The sequence below is a fragment of the Alosa alosa genome, chromosome 23, assembly GCF_017589495.1.
Source record: "Alosa alosa isolate M-15738 ecotype Scorff River chromosome 23, AALO_Geno_1.1, whole genome shotgun sequence".
NCBI lineage: Eukaryota > Metazoa > Chordata > Actinopteri > Clupeiformes > Clupeidae > Alosa > Alosa alosa.
In genome coordinates, this window is record NC_063211.1 from 15,793,007 (window position 1) to 15,818,431 (window position 25,425).

At 42.7% G+C, this 25,425-nt stretch overlaps 1 protein-coding gene across 3 annotated transcripts in view; it reads right to left on the minus strand.

Moving 5' to 3' along the window:
* LOC125288417 (double-stranded RNA-specific editase 1-like) overlaps positions 1-16,241 on the minus strand; it is a 74,786-nt gene extending 58,545 nt beyond the window's left edge. For all 3 annotated transcript variants that reach the window (XM_048234773.1, XM_048234772.1, XM_048234771.1), the window contains exon 1: positions 15,954-16,241. The gene's annotated coding sequence lies outside the window, so the exon portion shown is untranslated. The remainder of the gene's footprint in view (positions 1-15,953) is intronic.
* Between the last annotated feature and the right edge of the window lie 9,184 nt (positions 16,242-25,425).

The window sequence follows — 25,425 nt, forward strand, 5'->3', positions numbered from 1 at the left end:
CTGTATATTACAGTACAAATCTTGCCTTCATAGGAAATACAAGCATGGTTGAATCATCCTTAAACACAGAAAAACTCAAAAACACACAATAGCAAAGTCTAATGGAGTCCATCATTACACAAACAGCATCAAGCGCAATCCCTGTAGTTTAATAGAACTGCAGTCTGGAGGGGGTTCTCTTATCCCTTTAAAGAGACAGTGGTGCCTGTAAGCAAAACCTGCATGTGCAGAGATACTGCACAGCTCCTAACTCTCTCTGTCCAGCTGACCGATAGCTTTAAAAGTGTACTGTCAGCATGGACGTTTCCATTACTCATGAGTGAACGGCATACACTATGAGAAAATTAAATCTGTCATCGCCGTCACTGGATAAATGTATATCTCCTCAACGGATAATACACATTCATCATCAGTGATCGAACTGATTAAGCATTCAAGACATTTTTTTTTTGTTCCCCTAATCGCATGGGTTTAAACTTTGCAAAGTCATATGAAAACACGAGGCCTGAGGCTGGAGGCTTCCTCTCCTCCACACAGCTGAGCAGTGAGATGTGCGGCGGCACCAGACGCTGTGGTGCTCTAAGTAGGTTACAGTAGCCCAGAACGGCTCAGCTCACGGTACTGTAGCAGCAGCAGCAGCAGCACATCAGCACATCAATACATACACTGCACAGTGTGTGCGCACACACACACACAAACACACAGCACTGTAAGTTACAATGCATACAAACTGCACAAGGAGCAATGTCCAGCACATTATACATAATAAGAGCACATGTACAACACACACACACACACACACTGTACTGTAGGTTACAATGCGTACAAACTGCACAATATCCAGCATAACTATACATAAAGAGCACACGTACAACACACACACACACACACACAATTTTAAGATTCAAGATGTAGTATATCTCATTATAGTATAAGAGTAAAATAGAGAGAGAGAGAGAGAGAGAGAGAAAGAGCACCCACCCACTGTGCACCCAGCAGTGTACATCGAGAGGACAGACACACACACACACACACACACACACACACACACACACACACAAAGGAAAAAGTCAAAGAGGGAAAAGAACAGTAAGAAAGAGACAGGAAGACAGAGAGCAAGAACAAGACAGAAGTAGAAAAAAAAGAGCCTGAAGCACTACTTAAGTATTAAAGTATAATGTAACATCGAGTGGACCGTGGCCTGCCATTCCCCTCAGCGTCCATGCGTCTGACTCGTGGACAGTTTGGGGTCAGTCTCACTTAATTAGAAGCGGAGAGGGAAATGACCAGCGGTTTAGGAGGGTCACGGCGTGGGATTCTGGAGCGCGAGAACGAGATTAATTAGTATGCAGAGATCTAAGCTGATCTTTCCAGTTAATAGATGTGCCATAAAGACGAAGAGATCCATTCAGACTTGCAAATGTCAAAGCACCATCTTCATCAAACGAGCCCATTTTTGTATCTGCTAAAATAAGGAACCTACATTTTCAGCAGAAATATTCTGTGCTTGCCAGCATGTCCGTAGCTGAATGACTGCTGTTGGTCAGCTGCTATCGTTGCCTGAAAGCAATAAGCCATTGAACATCTGGCTTGTTACTAAATCACTGTCACATCATCTTCCTTCTATCTGCAGTCTGTTTGTCTAAAGACGAATGCTAACAGTGCCAGCTCCTGCACAAAACAGGTAAACCACAACTCCCATCATGCACCAGTTAACCAGTGCATCTGCTGGCATAGAACATGTCCAGTGTTGGGCTGCAAGCCATGCCAGGTGGAGTGTGTGGTACCCAGTCAGCAGAGCCAGGGACACATCTGGCAACACTGCAGGTGGCACCAGGCTTAACTGGCGCACACACACACACACACACACATCTGCAACCATGCCCAGCAGGTTCTAGGCTATGCAGTGGATAAATCTCACTCCTTGATGCCTTAACAGAAGAACTCGCAAAGACTTCTAATAATGCGATCCTGGAGGGCCACTGGTGTGGTGATGTGGAGTGTGTGTGTGTGTGTGTGTGTGCTGTCCTCCCCTCGACCCCTGTGCTGAGGGACAATCACGACATGTCACGTCACGCAACATAACACACACACTCGGCGTGTGACCTGGATGAGCTCTCGCCCTGTCCCCTCTCCTCCTGCTGTGCTGAACTGGCTTCGACTCGTTACCCCTTGAGAGAGCGCACAGGGCTCCAGTTTTAGCTCCCCTGCACGTGAAGCCACATCCTCACTAGCTCGCTCACTCATTCACTCACTCACACTGAAGGGACTCCTCTATGCAAGCAGGGAGGTTCACAGACAGATACAGATCTGAAGCAGAAAACAGCAGGGGGGTATAATGATATCAACAGCGTTTGCACATAAAAGACTCATCCTCAATTTGACCTGGAAGATTACCAGAGAAAAGAAGGCTCTGTAAAGAGGTTTATTTGTCCATTCATGTGTGTGTTATATGAGGACCGAATGCTGAATAGCAAGATTCAAGAACATTTACATATCCTTAGAACTCACTATCCATCTTGATCCATCTAGTGAACACTGGGCTAATAAAAAGCTCACTTTCTGAAACCACGTTGCATTCTGGGAGGATGCACAGAGTGATGGAGGGACACTATGCTCTAACTTCTCCCCTAAGTTGAGTTGAATCACTATTTTCTACACCAAGTGTATCATGGAACTCTTAGTGTTTTTAACATGACTGGAACGAATCCAAGAACTCATCATTCTGTTCAAAAGACTACAAAGATGGCCTCTAGCGTTATTAATACAAGCCTGTGATTTACCACCTCTGCCACCTCTGCGTTTGAATGTGTGTGTGGGTGTGTGAGCGAGATGGAAATGTTGACTTAAGGGTTCTGTTTGTCTAAGAAATTGACACAGTATGATACACAAACACTGACTGAAACCAGTGAGAATAACAGCCCATTATTTAAAGAGTATCACTATCTAATAGGCCTGTGAGAGCCCTGACAAACCAGACCAAGACATGACAAACCAGGTCAGGCTGAAAGGAGAGCACTGCAAGGAGGAACAGACAATATTAATTTTATTCTGTGACTGGATTCCCGCATTTTATTCTGTGACAAACATATCCCTCCGTTCCTTTATAAATATACCATACTTATACCAACATAGAGCACAGCAACAGTGAAACAGAGAAGTAGGCCTACAACAACTCAAAAAGGACCAAGCAATCGACAGTGTCCAATGTACGCGCATATAGTCTGCCGAGTCAATAAAAAGCGTGGCCAATAAAACAAACTGTGTATCACAGATAGACTATTTCTAAGTCAACACACATACATGAAATACGCAGGCGGCAATGAAGTGGGCCAAATCAATTTCTTTCAGACTGCACATCAATACATTACTCAAGCTCATTAACGCTGACTGAGAGGATATCAAGGTCAGACCAGAATTGGACTGAAATTACAGCCCAAATTAACAGCTTGCTTATTTGATCAAAACTGCTAATTCTACTGAAATCGCTACAGTACTAAAACATTACCCAGCCCATTAATAAATGGTTAATAAAGAACTGCATGTTCATTTTACAATTATTTGACCAAAGAACTGGACTCTATGGCAAGGTCACTAAACTAAAGACTTACCAATCTCCACAATAAAAAGGCATATGCAGTTGCTCCCTATCTGAATGCCTATGTGTGTGTGTGGGGGGTGGGGGGACTATGAAAACATGATTCATAGCTCTTTCAAGATAAATAATATTCATGCAGAGGAAATTATGAACACAAAGGAAACGCCTGCGGGAAACCCATTGCGCACATCGTTCAGAAGAACATGATAAAACGCTGTTTGGGTTTTCAGCTGCCCCATGGTTCAGTGAACACAGAGAATGCCCGTCTTTCACGACACAAATAGCATTTGGCCCTCTACAAAGAATATCTGTTATTCTCTCGGGGCAGTGCTATGAATAATATTTGTCACCAATGCCAGTTTCTGTTCTTGCACGGCGACACACCAACCTCTCTGACTGTGTGTGCACCGAGAATTTTGTACACACTTTAACTAAAGTGTGCGTGATCTTATTGTGCTAAAAAAAAAATGAAAACACACACATTGTTGATAGTGGACTTATTTTTGCAACACAGGAGACGGATCTGCGGAGCAAAGTTTGGTTGTTTGCCCACCTCTGCTGGGTTGAGATGCTCTTCCTGTCAATAGGAACATAGGACCAGTCTCTCAGGTCAAAACATCCTGTTCTTAGCTGAACACTCTCTATCTATAAACAAACAACGAAACACACGGGCAAAAGTTAAAAGGAATTAATCAACCCAATAAAATCTAATGATCCGTGGCTGATGTTCAGCTAATATGACTGCCAACATTGCTTCTACCCATTGGAATCCACTTATAGACAAGCATAGTACAAAACTACATGCCATGAAAAACAGCACACCAAATCTATCATCGTTTACTGAAATAAGCACAACCACATAGCCACTGAATACACAATTATTGTCTAGCAAAAGCAAATCATTTTCATGATTCATTTCACTTCTTTTCTGATTGTGAATTTGGCTTCAACATGGATGTTCACTTTATTTTGCTAGGAGAAAAAATAAATAAAACATTAGGTTATAATCTGGAGGTTCGGATTCATCATATTAGCTGACCCGACCACTGCCCTTATGATCAATATCTAATTAAAAGCCTTTAGGTCAGTCGAACAGACAAATTGCCCCCGGGCCCTTTCATTTCCCAGCAATACGCTTTTTTTTTATTTCCAACACTCTAAGTTCACTCAGATGCTGGGCTACTCAAGGACAAAGCTGAGTGCGATGCCCTTGTGTTCTGAGAAAGATAGTGGTGACTGTGCATTCAATAACAATTAAGACCTGATCCAATAGCACTGCACAATATTTTGTGTGTGAAATATTATATATGCACACCCAACTTAAATCGCTTGATACATCCATCGTCACCGCAAACTAGGACCATTAAATCCCTTAACTAATGTATCCCCTGTATAGGCAAAATTAGAAATCTCAAATATTACATACTGTATACATATACATACACATATACTGAATTCAACTTTTAACCAAGCCATAATAAGGAAATGTATCACTTCTGTCTGTACATGGTCTTTCTATTATATTGTATTGTATTGTATTTCATTTCATTTCTATTTTATTTCTATTTTATTTAATTTCCATTCTATTCTATTCTCTGGCCACCTGAGAGCAGCCTGCCTGTGAGTATTCATTGTAAATGATAAAAGATGGGGCACGAAGACTCGGAGGGCGGCTGTGGTTCTCTGACCAAGCGCTCCTCAACCGCCCCAACTCCCGCTACCACCACGTCTGCATGGCCATACATAATTAAGACCCCCGACCAAAAATCACAACACCTCATTACACACACACACACACACAAAAGTCTTATTCACAAAACAACACACATACACATATAATCACCTTGAGCATTTTTTGTATCTTTTATAACAAAGACACAGATGGTATGTAATCACCTGTTTTGACAACGCATTGCAGATCTTTCCGACAAAATACAGACAGTGAGACATCTGCTGAAAATTACAACACTAAAAGGCCGTCCTTGAAAATGACTACATTACAGAGCACTGAAGCACAAATCACCCAATTACAAAACAAACAAGCTCATTTGGAAACAAAGCATATCTGCCAACTGGCCTGAATTGATCTGAACCTACTGCTACTGCACTGAACTGAATTTAACTTGACACATACCAAACCGTACTGAAGCACACTTTTTTTTTTAGTATATTTCTTTGGCCTTTTTATGCCTTTAATGAGACAGGACAGTGGAGAATGACAAGAAGCGAGTGGGAGAGAGAGTCGGTGTGGGATCAGGAAAGGATCACGGGGCGGGAATCGAACCCGGGTCGCCGGCATATGGTGCAGGTGCCCCAGCCAGACGTGCCAGAGCCGGGGCCTGTACTGAAGCACACTTGACTGAACTGACTCATTCTGAAGTGAACTGCAGGCTTAAAGCAATGCAAATGTCTGTGCCTGAAGTTATCAGAAATTTATGAGGACATCATATATGCTGTAGTCTCATTGGCTATTTTCAAATCTGTCAAGTGGGAAAAAAGCAGAGGCCGCACTTAGGGGCTGAAAGATATCCATAATTGTATTAATAGTGCCGAAAAAAAATTACAGGCCATGAAACAAAATTTGACAAACGTTTCGGGCCTAGCCTATCATCAGTGTCCCTATTTTCAAATCTTAAACATACCGGCTCACGCCTGAATTCAGGCATGGTGCCTGAACACTTTAAGGCCTGGAACTGCCTCTTATTGCACTGAACTGAATTTTACTGAACTCAACACGGCACATAACTAAATTGAACTGAATCACACTTCAATGAACTGACTCACTCTGAACTGAACTGACTCTTACTGAAATTCTTTCCACAAACTCCTACAGTGTCCCACCAGCCCTGGCCTGGACACGGGGCTGACCAACAGTAAATGCAAGGCAGGAGTGTGTGACTTTGTTATTATATGTTTACAGTCCCTCGGATAGCAACACATTCTTCCAGAGCAGCATGCCCTACCTAATTCTCCTAAATCCCCTGTTTAATTTCTGCGCTGAGAGGGAGAGCAATGCGAGAAGCAGGTGTTGAAACTGACGTAGTTTAGAACACCCCTGGGAGGGCAGCAGTTCATCACGGAGGTCCTGTTCTGTTTGTTAAAGCATCCCTCGTCCCAAATGGAGGAGACATCGGGGCACCTCTAAAAGTGCTGCCCAAACACTCACTCACTCACACACTCATACGCTCACATACACACAGCAGCAGCAGCAGAGGTAAAGGAATGTTAGAGACAGCTGAGTGCATTACACATACATAGTTTTTGTTTACAAACCATCATCTTCTCCACTTCACAAATTGCATTAGATACTCATGTATCTACCATAAAAAAACAACAATTTGAGCCTCCATTATGGTGTAATTAATTTAAGTGGCTCGGTGCGTGAGAGCTGTGTGTCCATTAGTATTTCAGAGGAAAGGGTCACGGCAGTCCCAGAAGCGTACCAGAGCAGGGCCACTGTACGGAGGACCAATTACCTCCAGAAGAGCCCGCTCCTCCTTGGCAGCAGTGGAGGCTTGCGTGACACAGCAAGACTGCAGAGGACTACAGGAATGAGATTGTGTGTGTGTGTGTGTGTGTGTGTGTGTCAGTAAGTGGGGCTGATGCAACTTTCCTATGTTGGTGGGGGGTTGGTATATGTCTGTGTCTGTGTGTGTGTGTGTGTGTGTGTGTGTGTGTGTGTGTGTGTGTGTGAGAAAGGAGAGAAAGTGCACCAGGCCACTTTGTCACGGCCCGTCTCCCCGAATCATTCCCTCGGTTCCTGCAGCGTCCCAGGCGCGGGCCGCGATAAGCACTATTGGGCCCCGGCAGGGTTCTGGCATCAGAACAAGTCAGCGGGTCGGTCCGGGTTTTTAACAAATGCCAAAAAAAAGAGAGACCAAAGAAAAAACTCCCAGTAAGCCCTGAGTCACAGCATTTCTTTGAGCCGCGGTGTGACAGCTTTTTCGATTTTTCTCTCTCTACTCCAGCTGAGGGTGATCCGTCTCCGGTGACTTATTCACTCGCTGCCCTTTTTAGCCAATGGGGAGAGAGAATACACGTGCCGCTTACGCGGCGTCGCTTTGGCTCGGTGACGAATCGCTAATTTCTCGCGTAACATTTTCAGCCCCATGTCTGGGGCCCGAACGCATGTGCGTGCACGCAATGAAGGGGGGCCTCAGGGGGCCTGGGCCCCCCTGGAGGGATCGGATGTAAAAGGTCCGTCTGCTGATGTAACCTCGGTAGCTGTCTGAACGGCTCTGGAGCTCCGGGAGTGGAGGGAGAATGCCAAATGGCAGAGGTGGTCACGGAGTCCCCTGGGCCACTGGACAACGCTCCAACGCTGGCAGAGTACCGACATGACCACTCTAAACCGTGACCTTCACCCTCTGCCTCCAAACTAGCCTCAAATATCTACCTGTAAACGTACCAGCAGAGAACAAAACGGAGATGGAGGGGTGTGTGTCTGTGTGTGTGTGTGTGGGGGGGGTGGTAGTGAATTACTTCAGATGAGAAAACACAAACATAATGAGGACAAAAGGAAGAATGTTTTTGTGAGCTTCCACAGAGTTTTATGTTTTTCCCTGCCAGACACATAACAGGATAATACTTCCCACTCTGCTCCGAGATGCAGTCATGAAACTGCTAACGGTAACACCTAAATCGTTTGAGGATTAAATAATGAAGTGGTTTAAACTAAAACACAAAAGAACCTCTTTCCTCACCCAACGAAACTAAACCGACAAACCAGCCTCTGAGGTGAACAGCTTTGTTTGTATCGTTCAGTAGTTAGTCACCTGACACTCAGATGTGGTGCAGATCTTAAGATTAACTCCCCTTTGTCTCTCCACATCATGGAAAGGGACTCTTCCTGTCTAACACACAGACAGGGCCTGGGAAAGATCTGACAAAGGAACAATGTTCCTCGATGAAAGAACCCTTACCTCAAGAATTCCATATGGAATCTCGGAACTGTGGAAGGTAGGAGTGTTTTCTTTTTGTGGGTGGGTGCGCCTAGTGCTCCTATACAACTGACCTCGATGACAGAGGCGATAGCAATGCTCTTTGTAGCATACCACTGCTGGTAAAACATTACGTCGTCACCTGTTTGCCTTTAAATTACATCAGGGAGCCGTCTGGGTAAAATAAGGTTGTATGGGTGTCCCGTATGTGATGCAACTCTCTGATCTCATGAACTACGGTGACTGAAAGTCTAAAAATAAACATGTCCATTGTTCCCTAACTCCATAAGTGCACAACGCTCCCTTGTTTTGCATTTTCAATGAAAATAACAGAGTGCCACACCAGCATCCCCCATGGCGCCCCTTCCACAGCCAGACACACGTGAAGGCCAGAATCCAACAAACTGAGACTGAGACTGAGAGCAGACTGAGGTGCCGACACACGGCGAGATGCATGTACATGTAGCCCACAAGAGGAACAACTGGAAGAAATGGCCATTTATCAGCAACACCACTGAAATCTTACCGGACCGGTATACAGCTACAGGAACACAGACATATTTGTTTCCATGTATGTTTATCTTCATAAGTCCGTGTTATGTTATGTGTTATGTTATTTGATATATTATATATCAAATTACATACAATATACAAGTGATTCAGTGCATATTTATATAAATCAAATCACCTTAACCTTTGAGAGCGTATTTAAACTCCCTTGGTCATGAGTAGATCCATAACAAGGTAATGCGTTACATGTGACTAGAGTCTTCATTTTGTCATCTATTTATGACATTATTCAAAAATCATATTTGTTCACTTATGAGACAAACAATGTAAATATTTACAACAAGCTTTAAAATAACCCTCCATAAAAAAAAAATCAAATTGACTAAAATACAGGCCACAGTCTTTGTACTATTTGTAATAACATCTGGAATAATTGTTTACATTTTAGATCTGTAAATTAAAATACTAAACATTACCTGGTGTTTTTACAATTAATAAAAACAACCACTTTACAACAAAAGTCAGGGAAACCTTCTACTCAACTGAGGGAGGAAAACCTGCCATCATTGTTATTATTCATTATTAAATATTAAGCTTTATCTGGATCTACCTTTGGAGGAGTGTGCTTTAATTTTCTCCTCGCTCTACACCCGGTCCTCTTCTTTGGCCTTCACTCAACTTCTTGTTAGGTGCCGTACGCTTCAGTAACAACAGTTAATGTTTTCATTCACTGCCTGCTCTTTCTCACTCAGGCTGATGTTCTCTGTGAAGCTGGCAGCTCAAAAGCAAAAACCAACGTCCACACGGTGATCAAATGGAAAATACGCAGACGGTGATCATCGGTGAGTCGGTAATCAAAGTTTTGGAGAAAAAAAAAAGCAAAGGGTGAAGACAGTTTGATATTTACCTCAGGGTATTACTGGATGACAGAGCCAAGTAAAGAAAATAACCACAGTAAAATGACTGTGTGCACTGGGACCTAAACAAGTACATGAGTAATGATCAGACAGTGACGACAACACAGTGAGACCCCAAAGCAGGCAGCTGCTAAGTAAACAACGTGAGGGGTGTATCACACACACACACACACGAGGTGTATGGTTTTAGCAGGCCACTCTGTAAGCCTGTGAGGAATGCTTTATTGCACCAGTATCCTGTCTGTCTGCCTTGTGTATCCTGGACCGACCAGACGAGAACAAACACACCACAGAACAATTCCTGCTTAAGCCGTTGAACCATCTCAATTAACATTACACATCCATCCGAGTGTTCTAGTGTAATCATTTCACAGAATTACCATCACATTAGAGATGACAACAAACATTATCTTGGCTATCAAGAGAGATAATGACTGTGAAAATTAAATGCAAGTGGTAGAGCAGATTTTGGGGGAACGCGTATGGCTTCAAATTATGAATTATTTACTCAGATCAAGACAGCATGGTTTGTCTGAACACACACATGCACGCTACCTCAATGCATTTATAGACTTGTCGGACTCTGATGCTAAAATCGTAGCTGCCTCTATTATTATTGCTATTGTTTAGTGGTTTCACAACAGATCTCGATTTTGAATCTCAGGCTTCCATTGAGGAACGCTGCCAAACATGGCAAAGCATTCTGATTGTCAAAATAAACCAATGTGTGGACTCACAAGCCATTGGCAATTAATTACATGTGAATGCACGGAGGTGAAGGTTTACCACACTTACAAGGATAAAACTAACAATTTAACTCAAGTGTATGTCAATGCACCTGTTGATGATTTCTTTAATCACAATAAAGTTCAAAACGTTATTCATTTGTAAGCTGAGCATCCTATGCTTTGTTTATGGTTCATGAAAGTATTGAAAGCAGTTTGGGTATGACACACACACACACACACACACAGCCAGGACATTCACATAGACAGGAGCTGATGAGATTTTAACAAAGGGCTGTCAGACGGAAGTCACATCAATTATAAATCTATCAGTGGAGTCATCATCTGAGGACCTGTCTACTCACACTGACCCTCTGCTTCACAGCACTTTTCATGCATCATTCATCCAACAGAATTCCTAGCATATGTTTGCCCCCTCACACACACTATGCATGCACACACACAGACTCACACATAGACACACTCACATAGACACACACACACACACTATGCATGTTCGCACACGCACACGCGCACACACACACACACGCACCCGAACCCACACCCACACACACCTACGACATTAATAAGTGATAGTGGGTGGGTGAGGAGAGAAAAATGTTAAGAGCACTGGGCTCAGCAGCCTCATCACCTTTTTAACTTGAGTTCATGTCATGGACGAGTGACGGCAGACACCTGTAAGTGTGTGTGTGTGTGTGTGTGTGTGTGTGTGTGTGTGAAAAAAGGTAAACAGACGTGAGAGGAAACCTTGTGTCACAGGGGGTTCTAAAACAGAAGATCTAATTAAAACGTTCTCTCTGAATGAGCACAGAGCAAACGTACCCCATGGAACCAGCTCTACCTGCCAGGGGCACCAGCCTCTACGCACTGCCAAAAAGAGAGAGGGGGGGGGGCAGTTCAAAAAGTGAGAGTGAAAGAGAGACAGAGAGAGAGCAAGAGAGAGAGAGATCATATGGAAAGAGGGACAAAAAGAGAGACACGGAGAGAGATGCTGTGAAAGATACTGAGAAAGTGAGAGAGAAAATAAGGAAGAGACAAAGGGAAAGTGAGAGAATGAGACAGACAGGAAGAAGAAAAAAAGTCACAAAGTCAAACCTCCTTCAAAGTTTTTGAGCATTCCACATTGCTTTCTGATCCGGGAGTGTCAGAACTGCTGGCAATGGCATAAGCTAGAAGGATCAGAGAGTGGTGGTCAGGGGAGGGTAGTGCTGACCCTTGCCCCCCCCCATCCGTCTGACAGACAAGGAAGGCTGGCAGCTGAATGAGAGACCAGCCTTAGAGGAGAACTCAGCACTCTCAGCCATGACAGCTCATCCTTCATCACAGTCACCCAGGAGACACACGCGAGTCATAGGCTGAACTGAAGTCATACTGGACAGCCTTCAGTGCAAACCGCGGGCTCTGAGAGTCTGCAGTCTGGCCACAAGAACTAAGCTGTGACTACTGCCAGATGGACAAAGTGCTGCAAGCCAGTCTCATCAGTCTACATTTTGACTGGAAACTAGAAGGGCACTCGGAGAGAGAGACAGACCGACCTACACCAAGGTTAAAGTAAAGTTAAGTTAAGTCAAGTTAAGTGAGTGGAAATTAGCAGCAGTGTTTATTTAAAATGACAGGGACTCGAAATGTCAGGTTCAGGAATCATACCGGACAGACTGTTTCTCAGGTGGTGGCACGATCACGGCTACATTACGCACCTTAAATGCCCTATCTGCCAATAACCATGAGAGCGAGAATTATTTTCTGGATACACTCTGTGATTCGGATCAATTCCAAAATTCCAAATGGGTTGTTCCTTGGCCATTGCAACACGCCAACACCCCATCATCAAGTTTTGTGACAATCAGCCTAGCAGTTTTTGCACAATCCTGCTGGCGAACAAACAGACAGACAAACCAAATTGAAAAACATAACCGCCTTGGCAGAGGCTAAAAAAAGGCTTAAAGTAGTTAGTACTAAGTCCCTTATCTCATTCCACTTTCCTAATGCCATTCCGACAATTGCATGATCCCTTGACCATTTTTAAAATCCTGTTCCCACTGCTTTTGTGACTCTGAGTATCAGTGGTCATGCTTTAGATGCTCTTCCATGACTGAGAGAGCCGTCTTGCCTTAATGACGGCCAGCCAGCCAGCCTGCCGGGCCGCAAGACACAGGGACCCGGAAACGAGGTCTTGCTGCTCGAGGGTCAGGCTTGGGAGACATTAGCCTGGGCTGTGATGGGATTGACAACGAGCTCGGCCAAATCCCTGCCCCGAGTTCAGACTTACCAATCCCCCCTTCTTAATCCCCCCTCTGCTTCTGAGCCCGAGGCTGCCTGACTGACTTCACTCATTGGCTTGCTCATGCAACACCACGGCACAGCGCGCCGCACTGCAACGACTCTCTCATTTGCGGGATCTGGGGCTTTTTCAAACGGCTCAGGCGTTAGCGGAGACACATTAGGCTGATGTCTGAGTCGATGGGAGACCAAGGCTTCCATCAGCTCAGTTAGGAAGACAGACATGTGGAAATCGACGCAGTTTTCTTTTCTGAACGTGGAGGGGATCCTCAGGTGCTAACACTAGTATGTTCTTTTAATTCTCTCCTCTGAAGCTGTAGGCCTACATGTCAGAGTGTGTGTGTGTGTGTGTGTACATTTGTGTGTAATTCTCATATTTAAGTGTGGCTATGAGCTTTGGCTTGTTTTATGTTTTGTTGGCTTGTTATGGCTTGCATGTACAGTATGAATGTGTGTCTGTGTCTGTGTCCAGCATACTAAACATCAACATGATACCAGCTGTAAAACACACTATTTTCTCCTTGTCCATTTCCAGTAGGCTGTGCAAAGACCGAACACACTAATGAAAGTGTACAACTGGCTTTCTTTCATTCTCATTCTCTCTCTCTCTCTCTCTCTCGCTCTCGTCCTCAGGTGGTCTGACTACGGTTCGCCCAGGTCCACACACCGCCTCGCCTGACACAGGACCTGTCGGTTTGCATCTGTCATGGGCACCGCTAGTGTGCACCCTTGCCATTTACAAAGCTGGCTGGCCAATCAAGCATCCTGCAGACAGACGGCCAGAGAGGCAGGCGGTCTGGCGAGCAAACCGTGTTGCCCGCGGACCGCACATGACTGGGGCATGCAGAGGCCTGAGGGCAGTGGTCACCCACGGGAAATGATGATGATTACAATGATTTGGAGAAACCCTCTCTAAATTACTCTACGTTTCTCTTTAGGTTTCTGTTAGATGCGTATATTTCTGTTTAAATATCTGATGTGATGATGCCGATTTATAATCATGCACCAATTGCCTATACCTAATCCGAAATGAATGTATGAATGACTCTTCCATGGTGTTTGCTTGTCCAGTCAAGTATAGACATAAGAAAACTCTAGGGTCATGGACAAGTGGCGCTGGTCATTCACATCCTGCAAAGTGGACATGAAGATGCTGGGATAAGGAAAATGCATAGCATCTCAGTGTCTTTACATGCATGTGTTTCTATTTACTTATTTATTAAGAAATAAGATTAGAAGCATATAAGAAATAAAATTAGAAGCATTCCCTTGAATATTAAATGTACCATCTAAATATGTAAAGTTAATTCTATCAGCAGCAATTAAAGGTAAAGACAATAAATACTAGGCTATGGTTTATTGTGCTCAGGAAACTCTAATACCAGAAACTTTTGTGTGATAATGTCAAGTGTTAGCCTAGAAATCTAGACGCACCCTAGCGGCGGCAAATTAATTTGCTCAGCCTGTACGTCTAGTATCAAACCATAGGTATTTCTATTGGCTGACGCCGTGGACGTCATCCAATCACAGCGCTCTATTTTGTTAGAGCGTCTTAAGGCGGGCTTAACAGGATAACGACAGTCCTGCGACGGTGAACAACAAGGAAGGTGGCTATGGCGAACGAAGAGCGGTTGTTTGAATCGGCGTTGGTGTCAACTTTGGAGGAGTTGGACTTGTGCTTTTCTTTGAAAGTTGAGCAACACAATGCACTTAAGTCATTCCTTTCGAAGAAGGATGTATTTGCCATTTTGCCGACTGGATACGGATATGGTCATAGCGCTGGCCTATTGCATGCCTAGGCAGTTTGAAAGACAATTCTCTGCCCGCCCCTTGGATTAAGCGAGGTGAATGGTTAGATTCCAGACTATACATGACTATAATGATATAGGATGGCCCACCAGGCTAGTCAAGTGCCCAAAGGACAATATTTAAACAAACTGTGTGTGTGTGTGTGTGTGTGTGTGTGTGTGTGTGTGTGTGTGTTAGATCAAGCTACTGACAAAAAAAACCTTTAGGGAAGAGTATTTCAATGCCAGTCAAAAGTGCATCTCTCAAAGGCATCATTCAAAAACCACTGAGATAGACTCTTCTACACACACAGACTCAGTTATGAACAACTGAAGTTTCTCAGCATACCAGTAGCTGTTATGGTCAAATGTATGACTAGTGTAAGACACTGTTATACAAGACACTAAAACAGTTGTTCCAAGGTAAACAGTTCAATAGCCTATGAGAGAATGGATTCAAGACAATGATGATTATCAGATACTCAGACGAAACATACGTTTCTCAGCACTGAAGCAGAAACGGCTTAAATGTTATGGCATGATACAGTCTTCATAAAAATATGTTCAGAAAGTCTGTAATTTGCTGAATAAATGCATCATAGCAGGTGTTTGATTTAGGCGCACAGTGCAATAAGGAAGCGTTTGGCCGGTCTGCGTTGTCTTGATAGGCTATACTTCCTGCATTAGTTGTGTTGAAATTCATTATTGTAAATTACAGAACGATTTCACCGTAGGCCTATCATTATTTGTCACATTGGGCGAGCAGCAAGTTTGCAGGCGGAACTGTCTTGCAACCTATGTGAACCAATGCAAATGAGTGGCGCTCACATGATTTTCTCGCTTGCAGTAGCCTAACCGCAGTAGCCTAAGACATCCTAAAAACCCAGCAGACAATACATTCTGCATAGCCTACAATATAACGTAATTGCCTAGTACTAGACTGATCAAAATGGTACAGAAGTCGCTAAACATTGCTATTTGACAGCTGTCGGCGGCACGGATACCCCCTGAACAATGGACCTGCTAAACTGTCACGACCCAACATGAAAGCAGTTTCTATTTGCCGCAAGAAAGTAACCCGAAAAGCTATTATGCTACGAACCAGAAGCATTCCCGCACGCAGAATCACACTTACTCCTGTTTCATCAAAGACACAATCATAGCCGTTTACTTACGATTTTGGGGATGTTGATGGAGGCAGCCTCCTTGCGAAGCTTGGTCACACGTCGTTGTTGCAACAATGTGTAGGCTACATACACGCTCTTGCTTGTTGCCCGATTTTGTCTGTTACTGTTCGGCTGGCTGCAGGACCCAAGGATGAATGGCGCAGAAAACAATAAATCAGCTGTTCCAATAACAGGGTAGGAATGCAGGCACTGTTGTCCACGCTGTGCACAGAAACTAGAAAATAAAACATTAATATGATTGGGTAAGAAAGAGTTATAGAGATTTTCCATAGGACGTTGAATGTGTAATGCGAAGTAGGCATGAGCAACTTAAGTTCTATTCACCTGATTGGCCAATACTTTTTGGGCGGATACCAAGCTTTAAACACTGATTTGCTTAGAGAGCTTTGACAGGTGAATCGTACTGGTCTATTGGTTAAAATTAAGATCTTCACACATTTATTTCTAATGGCGGAATTTGTGGCGTGTAGATATATTTATGCCGCATGTTGGCATATTAAACTAAATTTAGAACCAGATATCTGCACCAGATGGGCTAGTTTTTAAAGGCTACTCTTGCTGTGCTATGTAACATGCAAATAAGATGCAAGTGTCCTTAAAAAAAACAGATAGCCTACTGAGCTTATAGAACTAAATATTTCCTCATGGCAATCACATAAATTATCAAATTAGACTAGATAGCAACTGAATTGGAACACATTGCCAGATCTAAACACAGGACTGCAGGTAGGTTAGCCTACTAAATGAAATGTTAGTTTGTGCAGCTTGTCAGAAATTCCTGCCGTGTGTCCAGATGGCAGTGGACCCTGGAGACTGGGTCCTAAGCTTGTATATATATATACACACACACACACACACACACACCATACAGCTAGCCAGCCACTCTCACTGTATGTCTATTGGCTCATTAACTTCTGCCACTATCAGAATCAGGGATAGCCTACATAGCCTATAAAAAAAAAATTAAGTCACTGTCAGCCACTCCTTGTGCTAGATCAAAAACATGTAAGGACAAAAACACTCCCACTGTTACCATGACTGTGGTCATTATCTTAACTAGAAAATGTAATTTTGAGGAAATTACCAGTGCATGAAAATATAAACATACTGTATATTAACATAAAATGCCAAACAAACTTTTATTGGGAAACAGTTGGCAGGAGTCATAGTTGATAACAACTGACAGTTGAAATGGCTGAACAGTTAAATAGTTGAGTAGTTTAAATAGTTAAATTATTTAATAGTGAATTATTGTAGTAAGGACATGTATTTTGAAACAGTTGTGGGCAGAGGAAATAGTAGTCTTAAGAGAGCCAGATTGTATGCTTAAAGCCTGAGACAGAGTATATAGTTTAAAAGTTGAATTTAGATAGTGTAATGGATGTTAATAGACAGAAAGTTGAATAGATGTTGATAGGCAGATTGTTTAATGGATGTTGATGTATAGTTTAATGGGTGGATGAGTGAATGGTTTGAAGAGGATGAATGGATAGAAAGTTGGATGGAATGTGCCTTATATCCTTGTAGAATGGAGAGACACAGAGAGAGTTGGCCTAGTTAAGCAGAAAGCAGTTGATACAGGTGCAATCAGTTTAACTGGCCCTTTGATCGGTCCTAGTAGTGAGCAGCTGGAAGTTGATACAGGTGCAAATCAAGTTAATTAGCCCATTGTGATGTCATCAGCCCATTGTGATGTCATCAGCCCAGCAAAAATAAGCTTGTTTTTTATTAATATCTCAAAAAGTATAAAGTTTACAAAAGTGAAAAATACATTCCCCACGTGTCCTTTTCAAGACCTACGTTACAAAGTTTGAACGAAGTTTCTACGTTAAACGGTTAAAGCTGAATTAGATGCAGAAATTTGGTGGGAAGAATAATAAGAAGAAGAAGAATACTTCGGATAACAGAACAGTGCATTTTCATGCACTGTAAATATATCGGCGCAATGTATGATTTCCAGCCCTCTTATTTGCTATTGTGGAACTATTTTTTCAGACACCTCACAACCGCGTATAAACTTCCGCTCAATTGTGAGCCTGAAGCATAGACGGTGGCGCAGTAATATCAACGTGCAATGAGTCTTCTAACAGAAATCAATGGGATTTTACAAAATGCCAAATAAAAGACGACAGAAACTGTATTTCGCTACGCTACTTGTTTTGGAACATCAACGAACACCACTAACCACTCGGTGAGTTGCACAGTTTTGAAAGCGAGCGTTAAGGGTTGTTTTTAGGACATGTTTGAGTAGCCTACTACAGTATGCCCATTGCCAGCCACCCTGAGAAGTCAAAGGCGATTCAAAACGAGTCAGAAAAGTCGAGACAGGACCAATCATCAAAATTTCGGTGTCCACCACTCTAGTTCATCCAAAACAAACCAGAAAAGGGCCTTAAAGTGCTAAAAACCGGAATCACAGCATTTGAAATGAACAACAGCCCAGTGACCAATGCTATTACCAGTCAGCAAGTCTGACAATTCCAAGAAATGTCTAAATATAATTTTGATAGTATTTAAAAACCAAAACATGTTATTTGGTTGGTGTACTCAAAGCAAAGGATCAATAGAGAAAATAATATTCAAACTAGATAAATGATACGCCTAAAATCGTTAATCAGAATGAGATTCTTCAAATAAATTACATTATTGACTTGAGTGTCTATTGATTGATGATTCATAACAGGGACTTGAGGATGCAAGTGGAGTCCTGTTTGCTGAGTGGCCATGTTGTTCAGGCCTCTTTAAAAGCTCATTACCACCATATTCCCTCTCTGCTGTGTCACTCCAGAAACTGAAGACCTGGCGCTGAGAGACAAAATGACCTGATCTGCAAAAAAGTCCGTCATCCATCAGAGAAAGTCATTGTGCAGTGAGAGGCTCTGGAACACAAGGGTCCTTTCAAAACATTAATTATCTTTTTTTAGTTAAAACAAAACACAAGTAATTTAAATTGTGTACAGCTTCATTGATTGCAGACATAAGTATATCAGACAAGTAAAGCACCTTCAGTGGTTTCATAGAAGAGAAAACACACACACACACACACACACACAGATAAACTTTCCAAAGAGAAGAAGAAAGCACAAAGCAAAACAAAGCTTGTTTCATAGTAATTATTATTGCCAATAACCATGAAAACATTTCTAAAAGGTAGGAAGTTAACTGGTATTTACTGTAGCAGACGCTTTCATCTAAAGCGACACAGACTCGCAACAGAGGATTTGGAAATCAAAACCGTGTTGACCGATTGTCATGATGACGGCGACATTAGTGCTGCTCCACCATGCCTTCATCCATCTGATAATACATTTCCCCTTCATGTGGTTCAAACGTAGACATGGGTTGTGTCTCAAACCGCATACTTCTGTCAGTACACTTCTAGTGTGCACTGTGTACTGAGCGCTTCCATCCGTAATGCCCACTTTTCGATGGTTAGTATAGTCCCAATATCTGCACTACACTGCATTCCAAATTATTATGCAAATTAAATTTTTTTCCTAAATAGTTGATGCAAATGAAAGTCAGTATAATTTTCGAGTCATCAACCGTTAGAGTATAGAATTCAAATTTTATTGAACAAACCTCACAATGATACCTACGACGGAGTATTAGGGCCACACATGAAGAGAAAAAATATTTTTGCCATGGCGAGATTAAACTCGACATTTCGAGAATAAAGTTGAAATTTAATGTCGACTTTAATCTCGACGTGTCGACTTTAAAGTCGACATGCTGACGATAAACTTCATAATAGGCCCTACTGCCTACACAGTTTAAGCTATGTAGCCTACACTAATACACAATATGTTACATGAAAAATGGGCTTCAAATAGGTGTTATTTCAGATAGATTGCAGATATTCAGATAGATTGCGTCTTGTCTGTTAACTATCATTGCCGTCATCGTGAAGTGCTGTCTCGCGGTTATGGAAACTATGCCGTTTAGGCTAAAGAGCTAGAAAAATATATGTATCCAATGATGTTTCTATACAAAATGTTATTTCACTCTGTTTTACGTGGTTAAGGCCACTGCACATCCAAATAACTGCCCTTCATGACCCACGGGCGTCACTCTCCATAGGATAACATGGCAAAACTAATTTTTCTAAAACTGCTTTTCCATGTCTCACCTGCAATACCTATAGGAGGCTAGAAACACAGGTATAGCCTAAGCATATATACTATTTTGATCTCGTGAGAGAATATGTGTGCATGCACTTTATTTATACACTTTGTGTGCATATGTAGGCTACTAGCCTACATGGGGTGGTCGGGAGGACAGCTTCATTCGTCCCTCCATAGACATTCAGCAATGGGCTGTTTTGCATCCATTACAAACAAACAGCGTGAAAGTCTAGGATTGGAGCGCCTAGTATGCCTCTAGTGCATAAGCATGAAGTTGAACATTTAGATGCAACAACTAAATGTTTAGAACAACACTTTAATAATAGGCCTACAATAAATAAATAAACCGCTATGGCGTTTATAGGCCATCGCATTTATCGCCTGTAACTCCATTGATAAGGACCTAACAGCAAAGTATTTGGCTGAGCAGCGTGGGTTAATATGTTCTATGTTTTGTCCACATGATATAGGCCCTAGCCTATGTCTAATCATTGTTACTTTTCGAACACTCTGAATCATTGTTGCACTTGTTGCATTGTTTCATTCGTCCTCCTTTCAATGCGTCGAGCAGTCATTCTCTCCAAACTAACTTTATTCTCAAAATGTTGAGTTTAATGTCAAACGTCGAGATTAAAGTCGACATGATATTTCAACTTTATTCTCGAAATGTTGAGTTTAATGTCGACATGGCGACATTAAAGTCGATACGTCAAGATTAAAGTCGATATTACATTTCAACTTTATTCTCGAAATGTCGAGTTTAATGTTGACATGGCGACTTTAAAGTCGACATGTCGAGTTTAATCTCGTCATGGCAAAAATATTTTTTTCCTTCATGTGTGGCCCTAATACTCCGTCGTAGATAACAGTATTTTTTTTTTCAAAAATAAAAAACTCAAAACGCACTGTTCCAAATTATTATGCACAACAGAGTTTCAAGACATTTTGTAGGTTGTAAAGAACTAAAAATGGTCATTTGTGGAATTTGCAGCATTAGGAGGTCATATAGATTAAATCAAAAGTTATTTCAATCAAAAACATCTCAACAGACCAAGTTACATGTTAACATAGGACCCCTTAATTGATATCACCTTCACAATTCTTGCATCCATTGAACTTGTGAGTTCTTGGAGAGTTTCTGCTTTAATTTCTTTGCAGAATAGCCTCCCAGAGCTGCTGCTTGGATGTGAACTGCCTCACACCCTCATAGATCTTTTGCTTGATGATGCTCCAAAGGTTCTCAATAGGGTTGAGGTCAGGGGGAGATGGGGGCCATACCATGAGTTTCTCTCATTGTATGCCCATAGCAGCCAATGACCCAGAGGTATTCTTTGCAGCATGAGATGGTGCATTGTCATGCATAAAGATGATTTTGCTACGGAAGGCACGGTTCGTCTTTTTGTACCACGGAAGAAAGTGGTCAGTCAGAAACTCTACATACTTTGCCGAGGTCATTTTCACACCGTCAGGGACCCTAAAGGGGCCTACCAGCTCTCTCCCCATGATTCCGGCCCAAAACATGACTCCGCCACCTTGCTGACGTCTCAGAATTGTTGGGACATGGTGGTCATTCACCAACCATCCATTACTCCATCCATCTGGACCATCTAGGGTTGCACGGCACTCATCCGTAAACAAAACTGTTTGAAAATTAGTCTTCACGTATTCCTGAGCCCACTCCAACCGTTTCTGCTAGTGAGCATTGTTTAGGGGTGACCGAATAGTAGGTTTATGCACACTGGCAAACTTCTTGAGGATCCTACACCTTGAGATTTGCGGGACTCCAGAGGCACCAGCGGCTTCAAATACCTGTTTGCTGCTTTGCAATAGCATTTTAGCAGCTGCTCTCTTAATCGTATGAATTTGTCTGGCAGAAACCTTATTATGCCTTTGTCTGCACGAACCTGCCTGTGCTCTGACTCAGCGACAAAAAAAATTCTTCACAGTACGATGATCACACATACGTTTTCGGGAAATATCCAATGTTTTCATACCTTGTCCAAGGTAGTGCACAATTTCATGCTTTTCAGCAGCAGAGAGATGAGATCCTTTTTCTTTCCCATATTGCTTGAAACCTGTGGCATGCCTTATAATGTGGATCATCTTTCTTAAATAGTTTCCCTTTGATTGCTCACCTGGCAAACTAATTATCACAAGTGTCTGAGATTGATTTCAATGATACAAAGAGCTCTGAAAAAACAAAACCATCCATGAGTTTAATTGAAAAACAAAAAAAATAATGTTTATGACACTTAAATCCAATTTGCATAATAATTTGGAACACAGTGTATATACTTAAAAATATTTGAATCAGGTAGACGGTTTGAGACACAGCCATTGTGTTTTTATTGAATTTAAATGGTGGGCAAAGTTGCTTAGTGACTTTGCACTATACCCTTCATTTAAATTAGGGCCCTCTCTATTTGCTGGAGTGACTGGTCTTCTAATCTGAAACTGTCCACCTTACAGACACCATGACTCATGCCAACAGGGAGAAACACAGACTTGAAACCCTGAAGATCAAAATCTCCCAACCCGCCACTTATGTTGGGACTCTGAAACCCACATAAATATGTATACACTAAAGTAGTTCTGCTGAGCCACTACTGAGGCCTGCATGTGGGTCTGTGTGTGTGTTTGAGTGTGTGAAGATGTAAGTGTGTATTTTGTGTAGGCCTACATGAGTTATTGTGCATTTCTATATTTATCAGTGAGTTGCTGTGTGTGTGTGTGTGTGTGTGTGTGTGTGTGTGTGTGTGTACATAACTCACAATGTAGATGGCTTGCATTCTGACTCACACACTTTACCACGTGTGTGCTGCTGTGCGCATGTGTGTGTGTGTGTGTTGCTGTGCTGCACATGTGTGTGCATGTCTATGTCTGTGTCTGTTTGTGTGTGTGTGTGTACGTGTTTGGGGAGGGGGGCTGCCCGGCTGTCACGTCTGTTCAATCCTCTGCCTAACCAGGAGGAAGGAAATGCTGGAGAGCAAAGCCCTGCTCTGGGGAGAGACGGAGAGCCGGCACAGTGCGGCGAGCCCCTCCGCATCCTGCAAGTGAAGTGGACGGAGTGATACGCTCAAGCAATAGAGCAAAGGGCCGCAGAAATACTGGAACCTCGGACTCGAGCCGAGCCGAGCGAGCGCAAAGCAGGAAATGGCGTGACACAAGAGAGGGGATGAACAGGAAGGATGGAGAGAAGAGATGAGAGCAGTAATGGCAAAGTTTTGACGACAAGCCAGAGGCACACACCGTCAGGAGGGAAGGACACACTCACTGTGCAACTTTTTTTTTTAAGGACGACATAGTGGTACATGATGACTGCAGTAAAGACATTGAAATTATATGGGTGACTACTGTATATTGACAAAACTGAGTTAATGTTATAAATATGTTATTCCTATGTCACTTTATGCATATGAGATGTTTCACACACGAAGAGCATGTACAGAGCTATAAGAAAATATAAACTGGGCCTTTGTACAGACGTTAATGAAGAGGCCAAGAGAGATTTATTTGCACATTTGGAAGTAATTGCAGTATTTCTTTTTTTGTCTGCCTAAAATATTGCTTATTTTTGAGTCCATCTGTTGACTACCACGCACTGTTTTTGGTCACACTCTCTCACTCATGCACACACGCACACATACATCAAGTGATTAATGCATAAGCCATTTATAACCCTAATAGCGGCTCATATCTCCACGCTGGGCTCACGTCCCTCATAAGCTGCTTTAACACAATAAGGTTGTGCTCAGCAGCAGAGGTTGCCTTGCCTAATGGCTAATGGCCTCTCTCACACGCTACACTTCCCATGCATCCACACTGGCGCACAACACCAACGCAGTGTTTGGGGCGCTCTGATGGATTAAAGGATCAGTCCATAATTCTGGTAAAAAATTGGTGATATTATGAGCTAAGGAGCCAATCAACGTCCGTGTTACTGAAGCGATGTGTCGATTGGCTGGATCAGTGCATGGTTCTGGCTCTGAAGAACTTCCCAATTTACAGCTTCAGGACTTGTGTACATACACTGCAGTTTTCTTGGGCGCACATAGAGAGGGGACAGCTAGAACAATAATGAGAAATTTACTGAGTGTGATAAAAAAAAAAAAAAAGGATATTGGAATAGAATCACGAACTTCTCAGTTAACATGTATGCAAGCTAGGGGTGTAAAGGTACACATATTTGTACAGAACTGTTTAGGTACACAAAGTTAGGTTTAATACAGATGTATACCGAATGGACCAAATGCAGTCTTTAACAGTAATGCGGACCATGTTTCAAATTTGAGTACCCACACAAACATATTAAGTAGTGGACCATATGTCAGTTTAGTCAATTAACGTCAAAAATCATAGACACCTTTTTAAAATACTATTCTCAGAATGTATCAAAAATATTGTTCGTGAATTTAAGGTTAGCAATACCTACAGGCTTACTGTACCAAAAATGAACTGAACGGTGACTTTAAACCCGAGGTACACAACGAACTGTGTTACGAAATTTTTGTGTACCCCTAATCCAAGCAGGTCGCTTCACTGAGACAACATTTTGGCATTCTGATGGGTTAATTAGAGATCTAGTAGGGTGAGGGTGGGAGTGTGTGAACGTGACACGGGTGTTTGTCGTAGGTTTGGAGGGGTCTGATTACGTGGCCGACGCGTCCTTCGACCTGCTCTATGCATTATTAAACAGTGCTAATGGCACAGTCCCTGCGCACAGACCCTTGCCATTGATTGGATTTTACTTTTCTCAAATATGATCTGACTGGCGCCTCGATGGGAGGACGATCATTACTCCCATCAGTTTCCTCTGCTGCCTTTGCTCCACCCAATATGAATCAAATACGTTACCCACCCCCCTCCACCACACCCCAAAGGCCACCTTGCTGTTGTGTGATTTACGGAAAATCTCCATACACAAATTGTGTGTACATGGTGATGATGGTACAGTACATGATGTTTCAGATTCTATCATTTCTGTTAACAGTGACCCAGCCAGCTGTAGATGGTAAGCATGCTTTATGCTTACTCAAGCCCCCTGCACAATGACTTGCACCCCAAATCCAAACCTTGTCCATTTCACCACTGTGCCTCAGATTGTAATCACTGCGACACCGCCAACCCACATCCAAACAACCACCCATCACTGTGACCTCTATCTGTAAAGAAACAGCCTCCTAAGTGCCTCTGACGGGGGGACAGTAGAGGGTAATGTTCTCATTACTTCTACATCCGTAACTAGTCTGGGATTCAAACCATGCAGCAACCTCTTCACAAAGCCCCTCTGTTTAGCAGCAGACAAGTTCAACTCGACACACGCCTTCACTGTCTGG